The sequence below is a fragment of the Psammomys obesus genome, unplaced genomic scaffold (genome assembly GCF_907164565.1).
Source record: "Psammomys obesus unplaced genomic scaffold, mPsaObe1.curated_primary_1811, whole genome shotgun sequence".
Classification (NCBI taxonomy): domain Eukaryota; kingdom Metazoa; phylum Chordata; class Mammalia; order Rodentia; family Muridae; genus Psammomys; species Psammomys obesus.
The window spans coordinates 17,226,022-17,246,454 of NW_026596039.1; the positions used below are offsets into that span (position 1 = coordinate 17,226,022).

Here is a 20,433-nt window from a genome sequence, read left to right on the forward strand (position 1 = left end):
CATCTATGAGACATAACAATGGCCAGCATGGTACCTAGCCCTAAAGGAGCAGTAGTGGCACTCATTTTTGGTGATAACCAAAAGCTGTCTACTTGGAAACAAGACGCACTGAACAGGAGGGAAATCATGTCTGGCACTAGAGACCTAGCCAACTACCCATGGATCTCAGAAGAGAGCTTATGACTGCTACTTTACTAGCATAATTCCTAAGAAAATTCTACAACAAATCCTCCTATCCATAGGTAAGTGTAACTCTCACCCCTCATCAAAGATGCTTCACTCTACAACAAATGGAAAACCACAGCTGGATACAATGCAGTGCTCAATGGGTTACAAGGAGCCAGGCCCAGTGGATGCATCTGCAATACAACTTTTGCACCTCAAGTGCCAGAAACATCAAGGAAGAAGGGACAGAAAGACTATAAAAGCCAGAGGACCAGGGAATTTCCTGTGGGATTGTCTCCTAGAAATGACAGAGAAGCTTCACCCAATACCTCAACAACATGAGTGCCTGAACAAGGACAGTATCAACACACATGCTCATGTGGCGGAGTAACAATCTCAGAGCCCCACCCCTAGACAAAGAACTAAAGACTGCTGAGAGAAGACTCAGCCTCCCCCAGGGATGACCACCCCTTGATTATCCAGTAGAAAGTGGTCATCCCTGAAATCACTGACATACAAACAAAAGGAGACTCAGCAGATTGTATTTATATATTTGTGAAAACACACACAAACATGCAACAATAAAAATCAAAGAAAAAACAGCCATCAATTTGAAAGGGAAACAGGGTAGGAACATGGGAGAACATAAGAGAGGTAGGAATAAGGATGGAAGGAGAAAAATGATCATAAAGTATACTTCCTCCCTAGTTTGAGAAAGAGGAAAGAATATAGTTTGTATCTTTTGTAAAACTAAAATGCCATAACTTTAATACACATATATTCTGGATACTCACAGATACACATACACACACAAGTAAGTAAACTGAGAAAAAAAAAATCTAAAACCCTGGGGGCTAGAGAGAAGGCTCAGTGGGTAAAGTGCTTGTTGTGCAAACATGGGGACCTGACGTAGTAGCCCAGCATCCATGGGAGAGCAAGGTATAAGAATGGCAGCATGTGGCTGTAGTTCCACCCCAAGAGATGGAGACAGGTAGGTCCCAGAGGCAACTGGGCCAGCCAGCCCGGGTAAAAACGGTAAACTCTGGTTTTATTGATTGTCTCAACACCACACACATACACGCACACACACACACAAACACACACAGTGTAGAGCAATAGAAAAGGCACCTTAGGTTGACCTCTGACCTCCACATGCACACAGGTGATTGCACTCCTACCTGTGTATGTACACTACACACATACTTGTTTCCATCACACTAGGCTAAGATAAAATTTCTGTGCCACAGAAGGTGGTATTCCTCTCTCTCATGCTCACCAGAAACAGTACTGTCTCAGAATTGCATGCTGTTCCTTAGCCAGTAATATTCCTTCACCAGAAATATTCACATTCTCAACTAAATAAAGAACCTTAGGCAATGACCTATATTGTTTGCTATACCCTTACTCTGTTACTTTCTTCTAGAGCTTGCAAAACAGCACATCTTTACTCATAGTCACTACTAAAACAGAATTTCTGTTTATAATTGTGCCTGGCATATGGCAGACATTTAACGTTTTAAATGAGCAAATAAAAACAATGACACAATACCAATTTAGTGAAGTGTTTTACATAAAAGTCATTCATTTAGTCCTTAGAAATAAAATTAAGAAACAATGAGAAAGGATATAATTTTATTTTCTCCATTCCAAATAATAGAAGAACGGTCTCAAATGAGTACAAAGATAGCCAAAACCTTGACTGAGTAACAAAGACCAAACTTAAAACCAAACGATGACTGCGAAGCCTGTACTCTTGGATGTCTGATAGTGTTGGAAATGAGTATGAACTCTGGAAATGTGCTCAGATTTTCTCATATCACCATAAAGAAGAAGGAAAGAGGATAAAGGAAGTCCAATAAACCAAGAAAGGGGGGTACTTTTTCACAGGCAGGAGTGACTTGATAACTTTGACTATTACAGAGAACACCTTTATATTTTGGCATTAATCAAAAACAATCACCTAAGTGGTGATTATACATACAATTACATGAATGTAATTGAAAATTCAATCCATTTCTAGAACTAACTATGGACCTAGGGTGGCCATCAATCATGATTTTCTTGAGTGCTGTGCTTATGGGCTGTGCCACCATGTCTAGCTCCTGATTTGGACTTTTTCTTGTTTAATTGTTCTGGTTAAAAATTTAACAGTGTTGAACAGAACTAGTAAAAGTGGGAATTATCTTTATCCTTAAAGGGTTACTGACCTAAAAGTCTCAGGTGGGCTGGGAAACTCCAGACAGGAAAGTTCACTTGATATGTAATGCCTGAACACTGTGAGAATCCAGAAAGCTTCCGGTAAGATCAACAAATCAACATTCCTTGGCATCTACCACTTTAAGGCTACAGGGAACTGACCTGCAGATAAACTCTTCCATCCCCAATGCCACTTTTTTTTATCCTACAAATCCCAGAGCCCCAGTGTCACCTGTCCAGTCTCCACTTCCTCAGAGATTGGTGTCCTTCAGTTGTTCTTACTAAAGGAACAAGTCTGTCTCTACAGAGACCAGCTTTGTTTCCTTCATTTAGACGTCACTGCCATCAATCCAGATCTAACAATCTTGACTTTAGGGGAAAAGCTTGCAACCTTCTATGATTTTTGGTTGTGTTGTTGCTATTTTCTTATTCTTATTTTCCATGCATTTTAAAATTATTTTATACAATATTTTGACCATGTTTTCCTATCTCCCAACTCCTCCTATATCCTCCCCACTTCCCTGCTATCATTAACTTTATATTCTCTCTCTTTCAAAAAACAAAACTCCACAAAAATCAAAACAGGCAAAAGACTAATAAAAAAAAAAAAAAAGAGATGCCAAAACTAAACAAATGGTACACACACAGTCACAGTCTCCTTCAAAATTATGTTCATTTGTGTTTGCCAACTGCTCCTGGGCATGGGGCCTGCTGTGGTGACAGTAACTGGAGAAAAGCAGTTGTCCTTTACTAGCAGATATCAAGCAAATGGCTTCTTGGTTAGGAGTGGATCTTCCGCTCCCTTCTCTCAGCTCTGGGGCACAGTCTGGCTTGAACTTGTTATTGTGCCATAAGAACAGAGCAATATAATGATTCCTAATGACATACTTCTATACCCATAGATCAGTGCCTCTTTCAAGCCACATCAGAGAAACTTTTTCTTGAAGAAGACAGGGAATTAAGACAGACACGCACAACTGGAAAATGTGCAGAGTGAGAGACTTTGGAGCAATCAGTCTTAATTGAGCTATCTTCGTTGAAGCCCTCTGCTCAAAGCTCAGAGGTCTATATGGAAGAGGTGGTAGAAAGCCAAAGAGCTAGAGGGAATGGTTGACTCCAAAAAAAGTGTTTCCCAGACACAAAGAACTGATGAACATCTGCCTTCACAGAGGCTGCAGAGGCATGCAAGACCTGCACAAGACAAGCTTTTTCCATATCCAGATCCCTTCCCTCTTTACGGCTCAAACGATCTACACTCTAATATGGCATTTCTAGTCCTATACTACAGAAAAGGAATGCCCGAATGACATCTTTAATTTCATAAAAGGTCCAATTATATTATTGTTAAGTGCACAGAAACGCTACCCACATATCTATTAGAGATCCTCCAGAGTCCTATATCCAATGAAAGATACTATTTAAAAAAGAATTAGACCCTAACTAGAACTACCAAGAACCTGACCTTTTTACAGGTGTGGTGATGCACATCTGTAACAGAAGACCTGAAAGGCTAAGGTAGGAAGGCTGTCATGAATTTGAGGCCACTCTGGGCTATACTGTGAGTGTACAGAGGTAGAGTATGAGCCCCCATCATACTTTTAAAATAGACATACATTGGTGTATGAATTGACATACACAATATATACATTCTAATCAAGTTTTTAAAATCTAAAAATTAAAAATTAGGATGTTTTTATTTGATTGACTAATAACTTTACTTAATATAAAACCAAGACATGTTAATCATAGGAAAGCTAATAAAATTAAAAGGAAATTTTCCTTTGACACTTACCACCCAAAATAGCAATTATTTTAGAACATAATCTAGAGATATTTTCTTTGTGTGTGTTTAATAAAAACAGGATTATCATAATGATTTATGAGCCATTTTCAAACAAATATCAAAAACATATACTCTTCCTCCTAAATTTCCTACAACCTAAGTTAACGAATGCAGCGAGATTAAATGTAGCTGTGTGGCTGGTGTCTCACTGTTAATCATGTGGGCAGCTTAAAACTTCCAATATAAAAACAAATTTACTCCCGCAGTTGTGTTTGGCTTTTTGTTACGAGCAAGACCACCCTATTTTTTTTCCCTCTCCATGCCCTACATCACCTTTTGGTATTTAAAAAGATACACTATTGGGTATGACAACAGTATAATAAGCAGTTGTTTTAAATCAAACTGGGAAGGAACTATATAGAAAGTGAGTTTTGACAGGACTCATGGACTTGAAAGTGAAATAAAGACTTTAACACTGAGGACCAGTTCAGTAAAATCACAGTATATTTCTGAGAAAGTATTAGGCATTAAAATCCTTATCAAGATTCTGAAAAAAAGCTGATAATAGGACAAGAATTTTAAGATGATCTGTATTATAGAGAATTTAGTAAGAAAATCCACAAAAAATATTTATAATAAAACAAAGTAACAAGGAACAGCCATAGCTACAAATAAAAACAGGTAGAACCAACCACCATCACATGACCAGGAGTCATGAGTCTTTCCAAGGAACATGAAGCTACCCACCCAGTGAAGAGCTTAGCAGGTCACTTGAGAACAGTATTTGGAAGGAGAGGGGTGACTGAAAAGTGTAAATATAAAGGAAAACCATCGCCTGCAGAAATATAAAAATAATGAGGTGCTTTATAAGAGAAATGATACATGTGCATTGATCCAATCATCTTTCTTGACTGACTCTTATGTATAACTCATGGAACAGGGCAAAAGTTAACTGCCAACCACAGAGTAACACAGAAATTGAACGTACACTAAATAACTGCTGGCCAAAATGTCCCTCCTGCTTGCAGTAGCTTAGTTTGCTAAGGTTCAAATGCCTTTCACTTAATCCCATGGCTGAGCACTAAAAGGAAGCTGGTTTGCAAGAGCTACCCACTAGCTGGTAGGCTGCAGTTTTGCTCTCCCTGGTCTAAGTTCAGAATCCACTAACCTGAGTAGTGTTAGGGTTAAAGTGGGTCCCCACTATAGCAGGGTTGGTGACAATGTCCTAAACAGAAGGGCTCTGACCAGGTAATCGGAAGGACCATTATGGGTAAACAGAAACCTGAACTCCGCATTCCTCAGGAACCCCACAGGAAGGTTTCTTTTGTGCCAGGAAAGGCCCTACTATCCTTCTCCATTCCAGTGCCAGTGGCCAGTTCCCTCATGCAAGGGCATCTAGTACCTGATTAAACAAACAGCTTACAACAGATCAAAGCCTCACTGCTAAATCCCAAATTGTTCTGACCTGCACCTCTCTTCATGTCCCCTTAAAACTGAAAGGTTTTCTCGGCCTCTCAACAGACAACCTGGCAGTGTGACTCCCCTCTAAACTTTTCTTCCTATCCACAACGGGATCTAGAATGATGGATTCACTTCGCACTGGCTTACAGTAGAGCTTGAGCATCTGTGAGCAGGAAGGCGGCATTCTCCTCCATCTTCAGTTGTGGTCAACTCCATGAGATTAGGCTTTAGGTATGTTTTCTCCCTACTCACAGGTTATTCTCATTGTGATGTGAGCTGTACACTAAATCCTAGAACTGAACTTTTGATTCTGATCCTTCTTAAAAATCACACTCCAATACTACTTTCCCACACCCCCGTTGTTCTGTAATGGCTAAAATCAGGTAAATCAGGCTTGGTGTGGTGGTACACACCTTTAATCCCTAAAACTAAGGGCATAGGCAGGGGAATTTCTGCATAGGAAATTCCAGGCCAGCCAAGGCTACACAGTTAAGACTGTTTATTTAAAAAAAAAAAAAATTAGAAAAACCGAGCAATCTTAGTTCTTACATCAAATCATCTAGAGTCCTAACAAGTAAAAATGAGGCTGTTCTTTAGATACTGGTGTGCCTGTCTCTGTTCACTGACTGGTGTTGCTAACACATACAGTTCACTTTGCTAAACAAGCTCTACAGCCTTGTCTGCTTAACATTTAATAAATGTGCAGTTAAAAATAATAATTTTACTTCAGTAGATTTAGCATAAGAAAACAGAGGCACTACAAAGAAACTCACTGTAGTAAATACATGAGGAAACAGTAGACAATTTACATAATTATGGCATATATGTTAAAGTTAATTTTTTAAAAACTATTCACATTTCTAAAATATGTATTACACAATCTTAAATAAGTTTCAGGGTTCAGATCTGTGTAACACATTGTATATATGTTTAATTATGATTTAAATATCAGCAGATAGTGAGTATACATAGATCAAAATGTTAACAGCAGGCATTACTTTGCTTTCCTACTTTGATAACATTTTATAATGCATATTAGTATATTCATAATGATTAAAATTAGAGAAATGCAAAGAAAAGCAGCATCTTCAAAGAAAGTCGATTTACAAAAGTTGCAGTTCCTTCAGGACAATTTACTCCAGGGAAGAACGAGCATCACTGATCTCCAGCTGCTCAGAACTGTAATTACGGTGGCACGTGCACAGTAAGGTTCGGTCAGAAGATAAAGCGATGAGCACCAGCTCTCATCCTAAAGCAGCCCTGAATCTCACTCTTTCCTAACAGGTTTTTTATTATCAATTTTAGCCTTATGGAAGTCCTCAGAAATTATCCACACAGCATTTCATATTGTTGATTCTGAGGAAGCACTAAAAGGTCCCCCTGTTCTATTTGTGTCTGTGATGAGGAGGAGGAAGTCAGACACTGAGCTCTCCATCAGATTTGCAACTCAGCACAGTGACTTTTCCTGGTCTTGCTCGCTTAATAAACTGAAGAGATCAAAAGAGAAATCTGAAATTCCCTTCCAAATATTTTAAACGTCAACGTGATAAGTGCAAAACCTAACCAATGATAGCTAATTCTACACACATGCATTAAGCCTAGTTCTTAAGTCATAATTGAATTGTTAACTAATTATTGTTATAACATGGAAGACAAATAATGTATATAAAACTTTAATACTTCTACATCTTGTCAAAGTTTGTATCTTCTTAATATTTTCATTACCCTTTTCTGCATATACCATAGCCTCTCTACTATAACAGCTCTCAAAGTTTATGATACTGATATTTATCTGTCTCTTCCTAATGGCTCCATGTTCCTTATTTTGCAAAAAAATACACAAAAACTGATAATATACATAGATAAGAATCATGATCTGTGGGAAATAATATTCTAAAATGAATAAGCATAAAAATGTGATAAAAATACAGAAATTTCAACTGTCGATAGTACAGCTTTTCAAATAAACACATTTCATAAAATATGAGACATAAAGTATATAATCCACTTCACATCTTAAAATACTAGTTTTTAAGAATGTTAATTTTCATAGATCCTTTAAAAGGATTTGAATGTTTACTTTGAAAAAATCACTATAATAATGTATTTTTATTTTTTATTCTTCTACAAAATGAAATACATCTACTGTCGTGCTGCATTTAAGTTGTCTAGAGCCCAGGCTCCTGTTCAGGGTGAGGGCAGGGCTGGGCACTAACCTGCACAGGCAGGGAGTTAGTGTCATGTGCACATTTTCCCCCAACTTCACACTGTAACTTCTGAATAAAGTTTGGAATTTAAAATTCAATGTTATTTTATTGAAGAATAAAATGTTATTTTCTTAATTATTAAAATGACTACATATTTCAAAGAAATCATATTTTTAAAAATATGAAAAATGAGAGGTACTTTCACAACAGCCCCTCACCGTCTTCTATGAAAAGTAAGGAGTCTACTCCTTGTAGACAGAGGATTTAAACCCTACATTTATTGTGTTCTCAGGATGGCAAGACAAAAGCAACTAGTAGAATCAAAGGTAAAAAAGATAAGGGAATAAGGACAGGGATGACAGTATGCAGAATAGAAAGAAGAGGAAGAAGAAAGTTAAGAGGAAACAGAGAAAACGGGCAGATAGAGTAACACTCCATTTAAAACATGGCATATTTAGACAGGTCAGTATTTCAGACTGTGCTCACAAATACAGCACACTGAAAACAATGCATATATAAGCTTTAGCTCAAATCCCTAACATTTACCTCAAAACCTACTATGTGACAAGAACTTAGGCTAGCAGCTTCTGTTAAAGAGGAACAATTTTCTGGACATCAGAGTTTTAGCTAGATGTTGGAAAAAATCTATACCAAACTCTTGCTGACATCATTCCTCATACATGATTTTGTCTGTAAGAAACAGTTTGGAGAAACTCTTTAAAGGTGACTTGTAACTACTGATGGCTTTGTTGGATGTTCGCAAAGTGTTCCTGGGTGTCAAATGAACATTACCTAAAATGAAGGTTCTGTACAGAGCAGTTAATTCACACTAAACCAAAGGTGTGGGAGATTTAAGAAACGGTAACGTGCATCAGAGCTGGTTCATATGACCACTTGCTTTTGTTCCCTGGTAAGGGCCCAATGCAATGTACAAGGAACTTCTTAACACTTGAAGAAATAAAGGTTTAAGAGTTCCATTATATTTATGGTTTATAAATTTGTCAAACAGTAAATTTGAGAAAGCCTGAAATGCAGTATCCTCTGTCAAAATGATGCTCTTAGTGACAGCATCCTTTGAAAAATGAAATTAAATATATATGGCACTGACAAGTTTAAACTAGAAAGGGCATTTTAATTATACAAAAGGCTCAACTCTGTTATGGACCCTGACTTCAGATGTAGACCACACTAGACGTTTATCAATTACAATCTATGTATTATATTGTTTGAAGTGACAGATGAGAAAAATGAAGCTAATGAAATACAGTGAAAAAGACACCAAGTAAAAGAGAAAAAGCCATCCCCTGATAGGGATTATAGTCCACCATCTGTCCCCTTTCCACTCAGTGACATTGCAAATGCTCCATCAGTTTCCTAGCAGGTGAAGATGATGAATGGGTCAAGGGCTTCCTGTACAGATTCTGATTTTCCTTTTGATCTAATCTGAGACTTAACAGATGACGCAAAAAAAAAAAAAAAAGGCTCAGAATTCAACAACCTCATTACTAGATCATGGTGTGGAGACTGAGGAAGGTCTGAAGTTCTGCAGTGAGACATAGTTCAACTGTAATAATCCAAGTTTTATAAGTAAGTAAAAGGAATTTTCTTAGAATGCTCAGATCTAGTAACTGGGACCATTGTTAGCACCAATTTCCTTAGAAATTGGTTCAGCAACAGTAAAAAAAAAAAAAAAAAAAAAAAAAAAAAGGCATCACCCTCTAGATTGACAGTCAAAGCGGAGGTGATCATCAGAGCCCATGCCACTCCATCTCCAGTGGGGCACAGCCACGGCAACAAGGCTGGACAACAGCAGCAGAAACCAAACAAATATCTCTTTAAATGAGACACATGCAAAAACAGGACACAACAGCAAACAGAAAATTAGGGAGTGATTATATCAATATGAGGCAAGGGAGATTTTCAAAGCGAAAAAATATGACCAAGGATAGAGAGGTAATGTTTCACTAATTAAGGAGCCAATCAAGAAGACAAAAGTTTTTGGCATTTATACAAACATCTAAGCACAAAAATGAATTCTACATGAAACAAAGAAACTGATAAACCTATTATTAAAAACAGAAACCTCAAAATCCTTCTCTAAAAACTGGGGGAACAAAGAGACAAAGGTAGCAGAAGCACAGAACAGGACTGGCTGAGAACAGGGCTGGGTGTGCTCGCTGTCTGGACTGCGAGTGTGTGCAGGTGCCAAGCTAGCCTATTATGCGGTTAAAAACAAAGTAGAACATGATGGTCAGAGAACTAGCGCTTTAGAAATCCAAAAAATGCTTCTATTCCTTTAACTGAAAAATTTATCTGTCAATTTTGTATAAGCTCCAAATTGTAATGAAACAAGGCATTGTAGAATATACTAGATTATTAAAAAATACTGAACACTTTATAAGAACAAAACATGGAAGAAAGCTACTTGACAGATGTACCTAAAATCAAATAAAGAACAAAAATAAGTATTAGGACTAAGGGTAGGCTACATATACAAACGAAGTAGAGAATTAAAAAAACACAAGAATACTCAGTAGCTATAAGAAATTTATTTTTAAAGGTATAAAATAATTTCTTGGAACTAGCATGAGAAAATCAAGGAGAAAGAAAATGTTTTCATACTTTTAGTTCATTAAATATGTTTAAAAATAAATCTTCCCATAGGCAGAAGTCGAAGAAGAAATGAATTTTTACAGGCAAGTTCTTTAAAATCTTCAAAGCAAAAGGTCTGGGATCATAGTTCAAAGGCAGAGCCCATGTAAGCTTCTAGATGTAGTGAACAGACTCTCTTCTAAGTTTTTTTTTTTTCCATGAAAAGACAATCCATATACTGTATATATCTTCTGAACACCAAAATAAAAAATAGATCTCACCTTACTCTGTGTGTATGAGCCTGATAACAGAACTAGGTACTGAAGATGAAACAGATTAAAAAGCTACATTAGCCACAAATTTAGATATAGGAAATTTTGGCTTGAAAAATAAATAATATACCATTAATACATGAAGACTCTATCAGTATGACAAATATAATATTAAAAATAAATAAATGTAATCATTACATTAAAAGATTATATGAATAAGATAAATAATAAGCTAGAATTCAAAATTTGTTATACCAAAACAGCATCAAACATCTAGAGAAAACACTTAAAATATGAAAACACTAGAATCAGACAATTTGCAATCAGAAATGATGCTATATATGTTAAACAGTGGTACTATAGAGATGAAACAAGGTGAAAAAAATTAAGTATATTCATCATAAGCAAAAAGAAAACAGAAGCAAAAAGAAAACTCTAAGAAAGGAGTAAAAAGGAAATAATAAAATCATGAGCTGATGTTATCAAAAACAGGACCTGGAAAAACGACTCAGTGGTCAAGAGGACCTGCGTTTCATTCTCAGCACCCACATGGTTGCTAACAACCATCTATAAGTCCAGTTCTAGGGGATCAGAACCCTCTTCTGATCTCTATGGCCAACAAGTATTTATGTGGTACATGTGTGGACGGATAGATAAACAGAAAGACCAAGAGACGCTTTGACAAAAGATTTACTTGGGAATAATATATCTACAAGAATCCAAGCAGGAGCTTTAGAAAACTGAACTGTGGTATGGTGGAAACTATGCTCACAGCACTTGATTTTCTGACACAGCAGACATACCTTTCTCTACTGAAAGCGTAACTAAAATTCACTGACTCAGATGACTTACACAGAACTATTGCAGAAATAGCTTTCCATATATGTATTAATTTAACTGTATTATAGGATGTATCTAGGAATCACAAAAGAGTCTTTGCTAAAAATTAAATGGTTTAATTTCTCAACTGCATTTGTTACCCATTTAAAAATTTTATTTTATGGAGCTGGGGAGATACCTCAGTTGGTAAAGCTTATTGTGCAAGTATTAAGACCTAGGGTTCATCTCCCTAATACACATAAACAGCCAGGTGCAATGGAGTCAGCTGTGTATTTGTGTATTTGCACAGGTGGGGAGAGCCCTAGAACTCACAGGCTACTCAACCTACCTGAGTTCCAGTCCAGTTTGAGAGTCTGTCATTATGGGGATGCTCACCTACAAACACATGAACCTGCACACAAATACACACAACACATACACAAACTTTGACTTTGAAATAAATCAACTGCCTAAAAAAATACATATAAAAGGAAAGTCTCCATAAGCTTAATGATCTTTGGATTTCCAAACCTGAATCTTTAGTAATATTTCCAAAACTTAATTATTTAAAAAATTTTAGATCTATTTTATTTAGTATGACTGTTTTTTCTGCATGTATGTATACCATGTGTGTGCCTGCAGGTCAGAAGATGGCATTAGATTCCCTGTGAGCTACCATCTAGATGATGGGAATCAAATCCAGGTCCTGTGAAGAGCAACAAGTACTCTTAATAGCTGGGCCATCTCTCCAGCACATACTCCCCCCAACTAAACTTTTAATATAAGAAAAAACAGCATATAATGTACCTCTAATTGTTAGGCTAGAGAAATGGCTCATTAGGTAAAGGTGTTACGCCACTAAGCCTAAACCTAAAACTGAGTACAATACCCATAATCCACATGTTGAAGGAAAGAACCAGCTCCCACACGTTTTCCATTGATGTCCACACACGTTCACACACACACACACACACACACACACACACACACACACACACACACAAACACACACACATTTATATATTGATAAATTAAATAATTTCCCAAATTGACTTAAACTTACTATCCCTACTGAAGTACAGAATGGGAAAATTGAAGAACTGAATGATTTAGAATAGCTGTTTTCAATCTGTGGGTCATGAACTTTTTGGGGAATAGAATGGCCCTTTCACAGGGGACAGCTAACACTATCTCGCATATCAGATATTTCCATTACAATTCATAACAGTAGCAAAATTACAGTTATGAAGTAGAATCAAAAATTATTTTATGGCTGGAGATCACCACAACACGAGAAACTGTGTTAAAGGGCCGCAGTATTAAAAAGGCTGAGACCCACTAACTTAGAGTTTGTTCAGTTACTTTGCTTTCCTGTTGACAGTTACCCTAACACTCACCTTAGCAAGTGAGTAAAGGCTTCTGTTACTACAAAGGAAAAGTAAGGAAATGAGCAAGTCACTGTGCAGCTTTCTGTTTCCCAGATGGATCAACACTTCTTCCACAATGCCGGATGCCAGACAGCCTCATCAATGAGCTCAGCTTGTATTTCATAAGATGCAGTGAATTTTTTATGCTTTTACTGATATAAAAGTTCCTTTTTGAAACCTGAAATTTCCATCCATCACTTAATTAGCAAAATTCCAGGGATAAAATATAAATTGAGCATTAAAAAAAAAAATCTCTTTTGATTGCCAACTATCCAATGAACTCTGGTGAATTTAAGATCCTTCATGAAGATCCTGCTCATAGTTTTCAGGAAACAAGTGAAACAAACTATTATTTTCCTTAATATTTGAGATTGCAGCATAAAAATAGAACTTGTCTAAGTCACATGTTTAGAACAAAAGCATCTATATTATGTGCTTCATTAGATAGTATGAGACAGGACAGTGAAGAAATCAAACATTAAAGCTAATGCTGTTTCTCTAGTAATACATGTAAAGATTTTCACTTTAGAATATTTATAACTAGCTCTCCTTTTTGATCTTTACAAATACAATTATTAGAATTATAAAATCACTAAAATACCAAATACACATCAGTTCTTTTTTGAGAAGTCCTTTAAAATGTGTGAAAATTTCTCCAGATAAATTAGATAAAAACACAAAACAATAAAGCTTTCTTACTCAGCAGCTACCTATTATGTTTAACAGGCTTAAAATAGAATGTGTCAAAGATCAAGAGTAAGTTATTGAGATGTCAAGTGCACTGGGTCAAAGGTACAATTTTATTAGGTCAGAAGTGATATAAATAAAATCTTATATGCCAAAGAAGAAGGGTAATAGACACGGTATATATAATGTAAGGACATCACAGGTGACAAGTAATAAGTTTAAGTAGAGCAAGTGGTTTACTATAGACACCTTCACTGATTAAAAACGAAACTTCCATGTGAGTAATATACAACAGCCTTTCTGTATTCTATAGCTCATATGCCTGTATTACCAACTTTTTAAAGGAGGAAGAAGCTTTCGCTAACAATAGCTATGTAGACTAAGAAGTTAAATTGTTTAATTATATACACAAAATGAACACATCAATCAAATCTCAATCCACCAAGAGATCACTACAATAACTAGAAATTTGCACATTGCTCCACACTGTTTAGTTAGTCTACTATTCTTTACTTTTCATTTCTTCTCATTGAAATGAAGATATAAATTTTATATCTGAGTTTATGAAATAGTATACTGCAGAATATTTTTTCCACTCTAGGGATAAAACTGAGGACAAGTGGATACATAAGCACTCTCACCAAGCTGGCTCACAACCCCAGAAAACTTTTTAAGCTTTAATTTTAATTTGCTTCAAAATAAATAATATATTTAGCTTTATCAAGAAAAACTACAACTAATGTTTTTAAATGAATTTATTTTTTGGGGAAATTTAGTATCCCCATAATTTAGAGCAGCAATCCTCATTTAAAACAAATTATATCTATAAAAATGGATAAAGGTCACTGGTTTGTTTGTGGTTTGTTTGTTTGTTTGTTATCTGACAGTCTTGGCCCCAGCTGGCCTAGAATTCTAGATCCTCCTGCTTCTGCCTTCCAAGTACTGGGATGCAGGAATATGCCACCATAGCCCCTGGGTGGCTACAATTCTAAAAGCAAATTCAAACAGAAAATAGGAATATTTGTAAGAAATTAAAGTTAAAAAATCCATACCACCATTTCTAAAAATACTCATATAATCTCAGTAAAAATCATAAAATTATTTACATCAAATATAAATCCATAAGAATTCAACTCTGGAGACTAAATTACAGGCACAATCAAGTGGCTAGTACTACATTTGTCTTCCAACTCCAAAGGCCACACAAAATGCACAAAGCAAGCAAAGTCCAGGTAGTAAGAAGCAGCCAAACAGCCAGCACTTGTGACAAGGATCTCAGAGGACAAGCAACCCAGAAAGTACACCTCTACCCTGATTCTTCCTTAAGGGCTTATGTTGGTTGTTGGTACAGAATAGCACCAAATATAGGTGAGAATTAGGAAGCTGAGGAGACACAATCCAGAGTTCAGAGCTATCAAAGGAAGACATCACAGAGAATACAGCCCAATTACTTTTGTGCAATTTCCCTTTAACCATCTATTATATCCAGAAAATACTGAGAAAATAGCCATTTCATTCCTTCCACTTATTTTTATAAAGCTTTATTAGGAAACTAGCCACAAAATTATTCACTTTCTCAGAGTATTCAACCTGGAAGAATGCATTTAACCCAGAGCAATGCCTTATCTGCTAGAATCTCCCAACCCCATCAGCTCCAATAGCCAAAGTCTATACAAGGCCTTTCTAATACCTCCTACTGAGAAGTAATGCAATTACCCATGGAGTGTTTTCCTTTCCTGGAAATAAAACATCAATAAATAATGTTTTATTAAACTCCGATGTGTTACTGAAGGGTTTTGCCTACAGGGTATTAAGAAAAATCTAGTAACACAATTGCTGCAGTTTCACAGAAGAGCCAGTCTCACGCTAAAATGGGAGAAAGACATAGGAAAGTACATGTCATGCAGTATCATCTCTACAAAGCTCCAGAACAGGCAGGACTAACTGACGATATCAACACACTAGTCATAGTGTAGGAACATATCTGTGAGTGGGCAAAAAGGAATCCTCTGGGTGCCAGGATGTTATATCTTGTTCTAGGTGATGTAACACCAGTGTTTACATCTATAAACGTCACGTAAATGCTTGAGATTTGTGTACTTAACTAATGTTTGACATACAATTTAAAAAAAGCTAACATAGGCAGCATCAGCACCCAGCTCTCCTCAGAAGGAGTCTGGGTCCCTGTGACCGTGACTGCTGTCTGAGCCACTCAGCCCCACCAGCCCTGCTTGGTTTGGAGTTCATGAGTCTGGACAGCATAGAGCCTGTCGCCATGAAGTCAGCAAAAGCTAAGATGGCTAGAGAACCCATAATTTAAAAAAAAAAAAAAAAGAATAAGGATCCCAGACAAAACCTTAAAGATCCAACTGGAGGGGACTGTAAGGTACTCCCAAAAGCTTTCCTGATCAGGAGCACTGCATAGACGTGGCCAATAATACAACTGTGTGGCTCCATATTGCTGAGGGCTACCGACTCAACAGAAAAGGAGACTAGCAGACTTGGTATTCATTTAGGCAACTCACACCTTCCAGAAGGCACTTTTTGATGCTGTTCATAATCCTTTGGTAGATGGCCTCATTCATGGTAATAATGGTCTTCTGTTTCTATACAGTGTGGCTGGAAGTGGAAAAGCTCACACAAAGACAGCCTCCAGTGGATGAAGGACTACTCCCTCACTGTTTGGACATGATTTTCAACAGCACATGTCATTTCAAATCTAATGATAGGAATAGTATGAACATACAGTACTAAGTTAATGCCTTACTGGAACAACAGAAAACAGAAGTTGTGCCCATTCCAAAGACTCCGAAGTTTGCAGATTATGGTAAATTACAGCATACTGTCTCTTACATTGAAATCTATAGTAATTACATATATTATCTATGGAAGAGGAGAGGTCCGATCCCATGAAGCCCAAGTCCAATGGCTGCTGTACAACTGTAAGAACTCAGAGTCTGTACTCCCACAATCGAAAATGTCCAAGAGGAACCGCAGTATGTGTGCTGCAGGGTGTACAAAGTACAAGGAGGCATCTGAAGCTTTAGGAAGTCAGAAAAAGAGACATGTTGCTAATACCCATTTGAATAGAGCCCATCCTTTCCCATACATGTTCAGCACTAAACTAGTCAAAGCTTTCCTGGATGTCAAGAGAGACAAATGACAGGAAAAAGAACAAATTACTACAAGCCAGTTGTCTCTGGTGGATCTTTCTGGATGTGTAAAAACTGGCCAGACTGAAGCCATAGGGAAGAGGTCATGTGAAGCTGGTGACATCAACCAGTCAGCAGGGATGCTAAGAAGCAGCTGCAGGGGACAAACAAGATGGCTCCACATCAACACTCAAAGTTACCCATCTGTTCAAGAACTACTTCGATGGGGAGGGGAAGGTACAGATTGTGTGTAATTACAAATGCAGAAGACTTGGCAGAAGGCTTCTAAATCATGAGATTTGCTGACACAACCCAAGAGGTGAAGTAGTGAGACCAATAGACAAGATGATGTGTGGCTTGACACCAGAAGGCAAAATAAACCTTCATGTTAGGAAGGCCGGGTAGAAATGAGCAATGATGCAAATGATCCTACAGATTTCTCACAATTGCTCCTGTGCAAACTTCTGGATATCAGTAAGAGACGCTTCCAAAGGTGATCAAACTTTTGGAGAAATGACATCCATTTATGACAATGGATGACTGAAGAGCTTAGCAAACAATGGATTACTTTCAAGGTTTTATTAAAAGAATTTGACAATGATGTTTCAAATAAAGAAAACTACACTCAAGAAAAACCAATGAAAAAGAAAAGTTGATCTCAAAACTGAATTGGAAATAGAATGCCTGGAAAGGAAAAAACAAAACTTTGAAGTACAAGGCTGACATTTTGGAGAAAGCACCTATGATCTATGAAGACGATAAACACAACCTGCAGCTGAAGCCTCAAAGACAGAATCAGAAGATTCAGTGAAAGGTTTTTGACAAGCACAAATAAAGGCCAGTTTGCAAGTCATGGTGACAGATGAAGTGGCAGAAAGAATGTGAGCATCAGGTAGCATCTATCCGGCTGGAGAATAAACTGTGTCAAAGATGAAAAGCTCAAGCAGTTGAAGGCCAGTGGACCTGAACCCAAACCTGAGAAGCCAGAGAGACTTTCCCAAGAGTGTGGCCCAAAAAAATATAACTCAGAGATCCATGTCTCCATCACTCATGCCTCATAGCCCAAGTCCTCTGTGACATGGACAGTCCCGCTCTGCAGGGAGCAGATGGGCAGATCATAAGCCTGCCTCTAACGTGCAAACCGAGAGACATGCAGCCACATGACCCTCATGCTCTCGCAGCGTCTGTTGCAAATGAAAAGGTACTATCTAAGGGTGAGATGTACATGCTGACCCACCAGAAAGTTGCCTCTGGTAGGGAGGTTGTGACTAAAGTCATTAAGGCTGATGTTAACAAGGTAGTGGGCAATCTGTTCAGTTTATGAATGAACAGATTGAGATTTTGAAACAAGAATCACCAACCAGTGGTTAAAAAACAAAGATCGTCCACAGTGGTACCTAACTAACTAGAGGGTAATAGAGTCTGACTGGACCAGGGTAGAAACAAGGGTGTTCCCTGGCTGTGGAGATGAAGGCAGGACCTCAGCTCATATCCCAATACCATTATCATCACAACCAAAGTAGAAAGAGGCCTTGAACTGACAGCCATTCGCATCAGAATGTTTTTGTTCATGTTGGTGGTTTCTCTAAAGCAGTGCCAGAAGCAGTGTCTGAGTTGTCTTGCAGAAAAATATATCTATAGCACACTGAGTTTTTGTGACTTTTCCAACTGTTCTAATGATTTCCTAGGGTTTCTTAAACAAACCAAAAAAAAAAAATGCTACTAATGATTAAATGCAATAATGTACTTTAAACATGGCTAACAATTAAGACTTTCAAAATAAAGACAGTGACTGGCCAATGGTGAACTCATTTTAGGAAATGTTTAGAATTCTGTACATACATCGCTTTCTGACCTTCAGATATGGCAAAGGAATTAAAATAAAAAACACGAGAAATGTGCACATGGCCAGTAAGATGGCTCTGTAAGAAAAAGTACTTGCTGTGCAACCCTGATAAAAACCTGAATTCAACAGCTGTCAGTGAGCTATTCCTATGGTGAAACGGGGAGAAAGAGAACCTCCAGAAGCTTGAGTATGCAGGGCAGTGGCCACCTTAAACAGAGAAACTCCACCTCCAGAACAAAGTAGAAGGAAAGAACCAACCCACTAAAGATGTCTCTTGGCCTCCAGCCCACAACACTCACAAAGTAACTAAGTAAGAATAAATATTAAGTTTAACATACACTAACATCTACAAACATGTAAATAATACCTCCCCTATCAGTGGACTTGGGGAGGGGCATGCATGCAGAAAGGGGGAGGGGAAGGTGGGGCTGGGAGGGGAGGACGGAGGGGCTTATGGGGGATAAAAAATGAATAAAGTGTAATTAATAAAAGTTAAATAAAAAATTTTAAAAAATGAACCTAAAAAAAACCATTTACACACAGGAACTGCTCTCAAATAAACCACAATAATCTTTCCTGGGCACCTTAATGAGCATAAATTTCACATTCTTTAGTAGCTTCAGACATCTTATATAATATAGAGAGCAAACAAAAACAGTTAATACAAAATTATAAACATATTTATAAAACTATATCCAGTACACAATGACTACAGGTAAATAATACATTCCTAAAACTTTGTAAATGGTTTCTCAAACCAATATTAATCACTTATATGAAATAGACATTGATCTATGTTTTCGAAAACATTTGATAAATCACTGATGAATTCTTTTTTTTCCTAGCTGTCTGAGAAAGCGCCAGATTGATTTGCAGAGTGGTTGTACAAGTTTACATTCCCACCAGCAGTGGAGAAGGGTTCTCCTTTCTCCACAACCTCTCCAGCATGTGTTGTCCCTTGAGTTTTTCATCTTGGCCATTCTGATGGGTGTAAGGTGAAATCTCAGGGTTGTTTTGATTTGCATTTCCCTAATGCCCAATGAGGTTGAGCATTTCTTTAAGTGCTTCTCTGCTCTTTGATATTCCTCTACGAAGAGTTCTCTGTTTAGCTCTGTTCCCCATTTTTTAAGTGGATTACTTGGTTTGCTGCTTTTCAGCTTGTTTAGTTCTTTATATATACTGGATATGAGTCCTCTGTCAGATAAAGGGTTGGTGATGATTCTTTCCCAATCTGTAGGCAGTCGCTTTGTTTTGATGACGGTGTCCTTTGCTTTACAGAAGCTTTTCAGTTTCATGAGGTCCCATTTATTGATTGTTGCTCTTAGAGCCTGTGCTGTTGGTGTTCTGTTCAGGAAGTTTTCTCCTGTACCAATGAGTTCTAGGGTATTCCCCACTTTTTTTTTTTCTAGCCTATTTAATGTGTCTGGTTTTATGTTGAGGTCTTTGATCCACTTGGACTTCAGTTTTGTGTAGGATGATAAGTATGGATCTATTTTCATTTTTCTACATGTAGACATCCAGTTGGACCAGCACCATTTGTTGAAGACGCTATCTTTTTTCCATTGTATGGTTTTGGCATCTTTGTCAAAAATCAGGTATCCGTAAGTGTGTGGGTTTATTTCTGGGTCTTCTGTTCGGTTCCATTGATCCACCGTTCTGTTTCTATGCCAGTACCATGCAGTTTTTATAACTATTGCTCTAAGTACAGCTTGAGATCAGGGATGGAGATACCTCCAGAAGATCTTTTATTGTAGGGGATTGTTTTAGCAATTCTGGGTTTCTTGTTCCATACAAAGTTGAGAATTTTTCTTTCCAGGTCTGTAAAG

At 37.4% G+C, this 20,433-nt stretch overlaps 1 protein-coding gene and 1 pseudogene across 2 annotated transcripts in view; one reads left to right on the forward strand and one right to left on the reverse strand.

The window, feature by feature from the left end:
* Scaper (S-phase cyclin A associated protein in the ER) overlaps nucleotides 1–20,433 on the reverse strand; it is a 351,295-nt gene that overhangs the window by 206,345 nt on the left and 124,517 nt on the right. The gene's annotated exons all lie outside the window — the stretch shown is intronic.
* On the forward strand, nucleotides 15,481–17,838 carry LOC129687546 (kinesin-like protein KIF23; annotated as a pseudogene).